At 38.9% G+C, this 9,755-nt stretch overlaps 1 long non-coding RNA gene across 1 annotated transcript; it reads right to left on the reverse strand.

Moving 5' to 3' along the window:
• Positions 1-408: 408 nt before the first annotated feature.
• Positions 409-3,085, reverse strand: LOC133249681 (uncharacterized). Its single transcript, XR_009737055.1, has 2 exons — positions 2,573-3,085; positions 409-697 (listed from the first exon to the last, which is right to left on the reverse strand). It is a non-coding gene; the product is annotated as an uncharacterized LOC133249681 (long non-coding RNA).
• Between the last annotated feature and the right edge of the window lie 6,670 nt (positions 3,086-9,755).

A 9,755-nucleotide genomic window follows, 5' to 3' on the forward strand; every position in this document is an offset into this window, starting at 1 on the left:
GCACATTTAATAGACTATAATGTAACATAACTTTTATACGCATTGAGAAACAAAAAATTTGTGTGACTCACTGTATTGTGGTGAGCTGGGACCAAGCCTGAGATATCTACAAGGTATGCCTGTATTAAATGAGATGTTTGTAATTAAAATAAATGGACATTCATCTTTCCAAATCCCCCCATAAATCCTGTCCTTTACCATTCCACCAAATCTCTTATAATCTGTATTGTAATGAAAACACGAAAGATACAATATGTATGTATGTCAAATCAATACATTTTACACCTTAAACTTACACAATTATGTGTCAATTATATCTCAAGCTAGAAAATTAATAAATAAAATTACAAAAGTCACGGACACCCCACCTCAGTTTGGCTCCCCCAAAAGCAGACTCTGAAACAAGGATTTTGAATGCAAGCAATTTACTTGAGAGATGACCCCAAACACTAGATGAAGAGGAAGGGGAAAAGAATCAAGGAAGATGAGGCAGCCAATGAAGATGAATTATCAAGGCAATCCTGTGTGAGTGTCTGGGATTGGCTCCCATGAGAAAACAGTGTAAATGAGTATTTTCTCACTCGAAAAGAAGAGCTCATCTACCAACTCCAATAGGCACTGGTGAGGGCTGCTCTGTAGTGTCACTTCCCTGGCCATTCACATGCCACATGCCCCGGCAAAGTAGATGTCCTCGGCTCTGGAAGAAACATTGGGAAGATATGGCTGGTCTCACTGAAATAGCAGGGCTTGCCCAAGAAATGAGAGTATGCCACAAATGGCAGCCTATGCCTCCGACACTGACTACCAGCTGGAAGCTGTAGTACAGTCCCATCAGATTCTATCCCAGTTTCAGAATGATGAACATGAAATTTCAGCAGCAAAATTTTTCTTCCAAGAGATAGCAAGCCAATACTGAAAGAGTATAAAAAGGATTTTTACAACAGTTGCTTCTTATTTATAGCTTAGTTCTAGGATTGTGGGCTAGAGAAATACATAAATGGGTCATCTGAAGAAGAAATCCACTTTCAGACAGAGATGACCCTCTCATATTCTCAGCTGTTCTCAAGGGAAGGATTTACTCCTTTGATGATCTACTCCAATATTTAAATTGTCCTTGACTTTGAACAATAAAAGTAGCTGACATTTACAGGATTATTTACTGTGCATCAGGGTACAGATTTGAGCTCATTTAATCCTCTCAATAAGGTAATTACTGTTATTATTTGTGATTTTCTTATGGGAAAAATGAAGGTCATATAAGTTAAGGAATAAGTTATAACAATAAAGGATAAGTTATACTAATTCCAAGTTATAATCTGCTAGTAAGTGTTTGGAGATAGGACTCTAACCCAAGTCTCTTTGAATCCAGTATTCATATCCTTAATTTATATTTTTTAAGTTCATTACCCTGTGTCCTTAATAAAGAGAATGATCTAGCTAGTCAGCATTTTCCATATTAATTCTTTTTCAAACATCCCTTATTTAAGTTAAATTATATCCATTTCTTTAGCCATTTCCCATTTATTATTTTCCTGTCTTTTACTCATGTATATTTTTCTCCTCCAACCTCTTAACTTTTTATCTCTCAATGAAACACGTCAATCTGCTCTGTATATAGACTATATCTAATTCCTGGAAAATTCATAAATCACAAAACTAGTATTAAAAAATTATATAAAAGCATTTATGTTTAAATCTTGAATTAAGTTAGCTAAATAAAAGCTTACAAAATTATAGAATGTAGGACATTCATGCGTGCTTAGTCGATGTGACCATCTGAGCCACCAGGGAAGCCCATGTGGGACATTGGGCGATTCTAAGGCAGAGCAAATTTATTTCAATCTTCAGAATAACCAAACAGTGTTTTGGGTGATGAAAGTATCCTGATTGTGCCCATAAAATAGGCTAAGAAGGACATTTATTCTTTAGCCATTCAAGGAAAATTATGTCTTAAGGCTGATTTATGGAGACTTCACTGGTGGGCCAGTGGTTAAGAATCCATTGTTCAATGCAGGGCCGTGCTTAGTCATTCAATTGCAAGGCTCCTCTGTCCATGGGATTCTCCAATCAAGAATACGGGGGTGGTTTGCCATGCCCTCCTCAAGAGGATCTTCCTGACCCAGGGATCAAACCCACATCTCCTTCATTGCAGGGAGACTCTTTACCATCTGAGCCAACAGGGAAGCCCCCAGTGCAGGGGACAAAGGTTCAACCTCTGGCAGGGGAACTACGATCCCACATGCTGTGGGGCAACTAGAGAGTCTGTGTACCACAACTAAGATCCAGCGTAACCAAATAAATAATTTTTTAAAGGCTGATTTATGTAGTGAGTTCTTTCAGCACAAGATCTCTTCCCAGACTTCTTAAACTGGCAAAATTTCTATTGATTTCATTTTGCTTCTTTGAAATTCAATCTAGGACATATGATGTTCATCTTGTAGTAAGTTTCCATTTTTCTTAAAGTTTCACATTACTGTCACTCTGTGGGTCTTAAAATTCCCCAGTTCCCAAAAATGTAACTGAATATCAATCAAAGTCATTAGTTTTTCTATGCTATTTTTAAACTCCTTACCTTAATAACCAGAACATAAGATGTTTAATGAGGGAAAGCACAAGAGTGAGGTGTTTTGTCTATGATGTCCATGTGTGCTCAGTCGCTTCTGTCATGTCTGACTCTTTGTGACCCTATGGACTGTAGCCCACCAGACTCCTTTGTCCATGGAATTCTCCAGGCAAGAATACTGGAGTAGGTTGCCATGCCTTCCTCCAGAGGATCTTCCCAACCCTGGGATCAAACCTGAGTCTCCTGTGACTCCTGCATTGCAGGCAGATTCTTTATGCACTGAGCCAGCAGGGAAGCCCATATGTCTATGGGAAGTAATTGAAAGTGTTAGCTGTTCAGTGGTGCCTGACTCTTTGTGACCACATGGACTGCAACCCACCAACCTTCTCTATACATGGGATTTTCTGGGTAAGGATACTGGAATGGCTTGCCATTTCCTTCTTCAGGGCATCTTCCCAACCCAGGGATTGAACCTGGGTCTCCTGCATTGCAGGCAGATTCTTTCCCAACTGAACTACAAAGGAAGCCCCATGTCCATGGTATTTAACACTAATTCTTACACAGACCTAAATGAGAGGAGATGCTGCCACTTGCCCACACATGACTTGAGTGATTCTTGGTGTTTATGCTGGCTTTCTCAGCTTGCAGTTCCAGATCCACCCTTCTCCATTCTGCTCTGTACCCTTATGATTGACCTGGTTGAATGCTATCATGGAACTTCCTTGCCCTCTGCCTTTCAGTTGGGTTTGTGTGATAGAGAGCATTGATTCTATATATGTCAGTTTTTAACATCATATTACAGTGGTTTATTCATTCAGTCATGCAATAGATATCTTTTGAGTACCTACTATGTGCCACAAACTATACTAGTCATTGGAGATCCAGTGGTTGCTATGTAAATGTAGAGTTTATATCTCCTAATTCTAATATTTTCCCTTTTGATTCCCATGTTGAAAGTGTTTTTTATTGAGCTCTATTTATTAAGTAATTTTCCATTTTAAAAATTAATCAAAGACCATCAGCAGATGAGTGGATAAATATATATATATATATACATACAATGGAATAATATTCAGCCATAAAAAGAAATAACATACTGATACATGCTAAAATGTAGATGAACCTCAAAAATATTAGGCTAAGTGAAAGAAGCCAGACATAAAAGGTTAGATATTGTATGATTCCATTTATATGAAGTACCCAAAATAAGTAAATCCATAAAGACAGAAAACAGATTGGTGGCTGCCAGGAGCTGGGGGTGGCGGTGGAGGGGGCAGGAAATGACAAGTGACTGGTTAATGGGTATGATCTTTTGTTTAGGGTGATGAAAATGTTTTGTAACTATACACAGGGAGCATTTGCACAACACTGTGAAGGTCGTAAATGCCAATGAATGTACAATGGTACATTGTACATTGGTACATCAATGCCAATGAATGTACAATGGTACATCAAAATGGTAATTTTATGTTATGTGAATTTCACCTCAATAAAAAGAATTAATCAAAAATAAATATACTGACAACCTGCATTCTATCAACAGAGGCAGGGATTTCTATTGTAAGATGAATTCAAGCAAAAAAAAAAAAAAAAAAACGATGCTTTAATTTGTCTGTAAACTGATATTTTCTCCTCATTAACCAGGCAGCTTTCTAACTATTTATTCTATATCTAAATTATCTATAAATGAAGAAAGGTTATACAAGCATTCCAGGCACTATCTCATGCTTCATTATAAATTCATTTATTAACTTTCAGGTTTATATAATTTAAAAAAACCCTCATGCTAGTAATAAAAAGATGAAGAACCACAATAGTAACATCATCATCAACAACAATGATAGCATCCAACATTTATTAAGTCTTTAGTATTGCCAGGAGTTGGGCTAAGTGCTTGACAAGCATCATTTCATTCATGCTTCATAGTAACAGATAAGGTACTATTTTCTTCCTAATTTTTCAGATGATGACACTGAGACTGACAGAGGTCAGAGTGAAGATATAGTAAAAAGCAAAGCCAGGGTTTCATCAAGCAGTCTGTCTCTCGCAACCTATGTGATTAACCTCTCTACTAAATTGCTAAAATTTTAAATAGAGCTAAATTGCTATGCATAAATAGAGGTGTGCTAAGCTTTGGCCACCTCATGCGAAGAGTTGACTCATTGGAAAAGACTCTGATGCTGGGAGGGATTGAGGGCAGGAGGAGAAGGGGACGACAGAGGATGAGATGGCTGGATGGCATCACCGACTCGATGGACATGAGTTTGAGTGAACTCTGGGAGTTGGTGATGGACAGGGAGGCCTGGTGTGCTGCAATTCATGGGGTTGCAAAGAGTCGGACACGACTGAGCAACTGAATGAAATGAACTGAAGCTCTGTTTAGTTTCTCTGATGCCTGGTAATTCAAGCCCTTAAAATCTGAGCACCCAGGCCAAAAGATGAGGCCAGATCATGTCCAGTGGTAACACTAGCCCAGAGTCAGTCCTAGGAAAATCCCAGACTGGGCATATTGACTAGTTGATATACCCAGACAATGTTTTCTATCCAGTTCAGTTCAGTTCAGTGGCTCAGTCGTGTCCGACTCTTTGCTCATGAACCACAGCACGCCAGGCCTCCCTGTCCATCACCAACTTCCAGAGTCTACCCAAACCCATGTCCACTGAGTCAGTGATGCCATCCAATCATCTCATCCTCTGTCATCCCCTTCTCCTCCTGCCCTCAATCTTTCCCAGCATCACGGTCTTTGCAAATAAGTCAGCTCTTCTCATCAGGTGGCCAAAGTATTGGAGTTTCAGCTTCAACATCAGTCCTTCCAATGAACACCCAGGACTGATCTCCTTTAGGAGGGACTGGTTTTCTATCCAGTTGTTCTTTAATTTTAATCATATGAGCTTTTGGCATCTGGTCCCATCACTTCATGGGAAATAGATGGGGAAACAGTGGAAACAGTGTCAGACTTTATTTTTGGGGGCTCCCAAATCACTGCAGATGGTGATTGCAGCCATGAAATTAAAAGACGCTTACTCCTTGGAAGGAAAGTTAGGACCAACCTAGACAGCATATTAAAAAGCAGAGACATTATTTTGCCAAGAAAGGTCCGTCTAGTCAAGGCTATGGTTTTTCCAGTGGTCATGTATGGATGTGAGAGTTGGACTGTGAAGAAAACTGAGCGCCGAAGAATTGATGCTTTTGAACTGTGGTGTTGGAGAAGACTTTTGAGAGTCCCTTGGACTGCAAGAAGATCCAACCAGTCCACCCTAAAGGAGATCAGTCCTGGGTGTTCATTGGAAGGACTGATGCTGAAGCTGAAACTTCAATACTTTGTCCACCTCATGCAAAGAGTTGACTCATTGGAAAAGACCCTGATGCTGGGAGGGATTGGGGGCAGGAGGAGAAGGGGACGACAGAGGATGAGATGGCTGGATGGCATCACCGACTTGATGGATGTGAGTTTGAGTGCACTCCAGGAGTTGGTGATGGACAGGGAGGCCTGGCGTGCCTCAGTTCATGGGGTTGCAAAGAGTCGGACATGACTGAGTGACTGAACTGAACTGAACTGAGCTTTTAAACCATTAAACATAATGTACCTAAACTAGAAAAATTATAAAAAATTACCCCTTAATAAATATTTTAATTTACTAATTTATTTAGTGAATCATTAAAATATCAGATTACAATATCTAGAAATAGGTTCTTCAATTTTCACACACAGAAGTATCCATATTTAAAAATTGTCAATTTTTTGTCTGATTCTTTGTGACCCCATGGACTATATAGTTCATGGAATTCTCCAGGCCAGAATATTGGAGTGGGTAGCCTTTTCCTTCTCCAGGGGAACTTCCCAATCATGGGATTGAATCCAGGTCTCCCACATTGCAGGCAGATTCTTTAACAGCTGAGCCACAAGGGAAGCCCAAGAATACTGGAGTGGGTAGCCTATCCCTTCTCCAGGGGATCTTCCCGATAGAGGAACTGGGGTCTCCTGCATTGTGGGTGGATTCTTTAGGAGCTGAGCTATCAGGGAACCCCATAGAAGTATGTATATTTAAAATTTTTCAATTTTACAAAAAAGACAGTAGCAGTGTGAAACCTGTGAAGTTACATCATCCTGGACAACTATTCTGATCCACTTTGCCCTGTAACAGAGAGCACTGGTGAAGAGAAAATATTTTTACCTGTTTTGTTCAATCAACTTAATAGCAAAGTTCCGTTACATCAATAGCATTGGTTCTACATGATTACACACTATTTTAAAGAGCATTAATAGTTGTAGAATAAAAATTCCACTTTAGATAGCCAACGGGAACTTGCTGTATGGCTCAGGAAACTCAAACAGAGCTTGGTATCAACCTAGAGGGGTGGGATGGGGAGGGAGATGGGAGGGAGGTTCAAAAGGGAGGGGATATGTGTATACCTATGACTGATTCATACTGAGGTTTGACAGAAAACAACAAAACTCTGTAAAGCAGTTATCCTTCAATAAAAGAAATATTTTTTTCTAATTCCACTTATTTAATCTTTAGGAGAAATACATCAGTATTGAAACTTCTGAATTGCCAGATATATGCAGCTGGTTTTAGGATTTATTATAGAAAACAGTAACATAAAAATAGTACCCCTCAATTCATGGGCATTAGAGCATGCAGTCCCACTTGGAAATCATTACAATCATTGCTGTGACTGTTTAAATGTACATTTCCTATGTATATCCCACATCATGCTAAAGTAAGATTCAGAAGAAAGTGTATTAAACAACATAGATGTGTCATCATCATGCAAATGATTCTTCAGCTGACACTCACAAAGGAAAATACTAATTACTTGGAATGCTTGGGAACTAGAAGTTCTGATTCATTAAATATTCTGGATTAAAAGAAATACTTCTACATTTCCAGAGTGACTGAGACACTCCTTAAGCCATGTTTGTGATTAATTGATTTTATTTGTAAACACAGCAAAGCAACGATCTCTCTGAGTAAAGAATTTTTCTAACTTCTGAAAGTATTCTTAATATTTTCAGCACAATTAGCACAAAGCAGACACTCAAAAAAAAAAGAAAAATGTGTCATCCCATTGGAGATGCTCTTGATGCTGGTGAATAAAGAAGACTGTAATAGATCTTTCTTTTGCTATAATCTCTGAGGTTCACTGACTTCTTTAATTGACTTCTTTACATCCAGTTCATTTCTTTATATGTGTTCTGAGAAACAGTATGAAATTTCAACTTCCTGCTTTGCTCACAATCTCCTTCTACAAACAGCATCTCTGAGAGATACTTTCTACAAAGAAGTTGTAATGATTCACACCAGACATGCCTTGTGAAACTTCTATTCTGTCTTCAATGAAGAGTGCCCAAGGTCAAGGAAAGTTACCACACAGGACATGTAGAAGGCTACCATGTCGGAAGTGGTTTGGTGAACCTTGCCAGGCCAGGAATTTCATCACGGGTAATGACAAGAGACCATATATCAGATTATTTTTGTCTTGAGAAGTACTAATTCTAGTCCTGGAAATTTGGAGGTGCAAAGTAACTATGTAGTTGACTCTACGGTCCCTTGAATCCTTGTAACAAAGTCTTATTCCCTAAAATCATAGTACACCAGCAAAAGAGGAGTCCTAAATAATTATACACAGGTTTCTTTTGATCAGTCAATTTTTTAAATTATGGCTGCTCTGGGTCTTAGTTCAGACATGTGGAATCCAGTTCCCTGACCTGGGATCAAATCTGAGGCCCGTGCAATGGGAGTTCAGAATTTTAACCACTAGACCACCAGGGAAGTACCTGATCAATCAATTTTTAATGATTGCCTGCCAATTCAGGAGACACAGGCTTGATCCCTGGGTCAGGAAGACTTCCTAGAGAAGGAAATGGCAACCCACTCCAGTATTCTTGCTGGGAAATTTCATGGACAGAAGAGACTGGTGGGCTACAGTCCATAGAATTGCAGAGTCAAACACAACTTAGTGACTAAACAACAATCGATTTTAACATAATCAATGTAGGTATTATTATGTGGACAAAGAGCAGTAGAAAGAATATGGAACCAAAACAATGTTTAAACACAGATAACCTGACTTTACTATTAACAGAATATCAGGTAATATTAGTTATAAAGACCCTTACAGAGCCTCAGTCTCCCTTCTTTAAAATGCTTGTAATAGGGAATTCCCTGGCAGGGAAGTCCAGTGGTTAGGACTCTGCACTTTCAGTGCTGAAGGCCCTGGTTTGATCCCTGGTGAGGGAACTAAGATCCTGCAAGCCTCAAGGTGCAGCCCCCCCACCCCACCCCCACCCCGGCCACCAAATGGTCATAATAATTGTTACTTCACAGATTCTAACAAGGAAAGGACCTAGTAAAGAGGTCTATCACACAGGCAGAACCCAAGAAATATTTTTTCCCCATACTCCCACCTTATTCCCCATTTTAACTTTTAGAGGTATTTATGTCCCAAGATCCAACTAACATTCCTACTGCCAAACTTAAATAAATAAATAAAAGTTAGGTACAACTAAAGGGAGAATTCTGGAAGCAGGCAAAAATGTTGAGAGTTCAGAGAGAGAGGAAAGAGATTTTAAAATGGCAACATTATTTTTCAAATATTAATATTGGAATGTCTTTTTGTTCATTTTTAAAGTGATATTCAAAATCAGGTCATACTTTCCAAGTCTAACAAACAGAATTCAGAATGGGAAAATAGTCTCTGTTGTTCTATCCATTTCCATAAGAATCCAAGAAAATCAACAAGAAATCAAAACATGACCAAAGAGTATGACACCTTAAAAAACTTTTCCCCCCCACCATGTCAAATTTTTCATAAGCTCACCTTTGGTTTCAGCTAAAACTATTTTGTCTACATGGACCCACCTGATCCTCTCAACCATAAATTCTCTCGTGTTCTCAGAGCAGGATCTTGTCTCCCTTGGGCCTTCACTTTCCATTTAAATACCCTCTGCTACTTCTCTCCAAAACCCCTATAACAAATATTAACTTACATACAAGGGAAGCATTTTAAAATGGGCCAGGAGTGGCATTCTTCAACATAACTGAGGAACAACACTCAGTTTTCCAATAAAAACACAAGCAGGATTCAGAATAGTTAACTGTGGGATTTTTACATTTATCTGCTCTTTGAGAAGGTAAAATAAACATGAAAAATTCCATAAAATCCAAACCAAAGTCACCTGCCATCA

This window comes from Bos javanicus, chromosome 6 (genome assembly GCF_032452875.1).
Source record: "Bos javanicus breed banteng chromosome 6, ARS-OSU_banteng_1.0, whole genome shotgun sequence".
Lineage (NCBI taxonomy): Eukaryota > Metazoa > Chordata > Mammalia > Artiodactyla > Bovidae > Bos > Bos javanicus.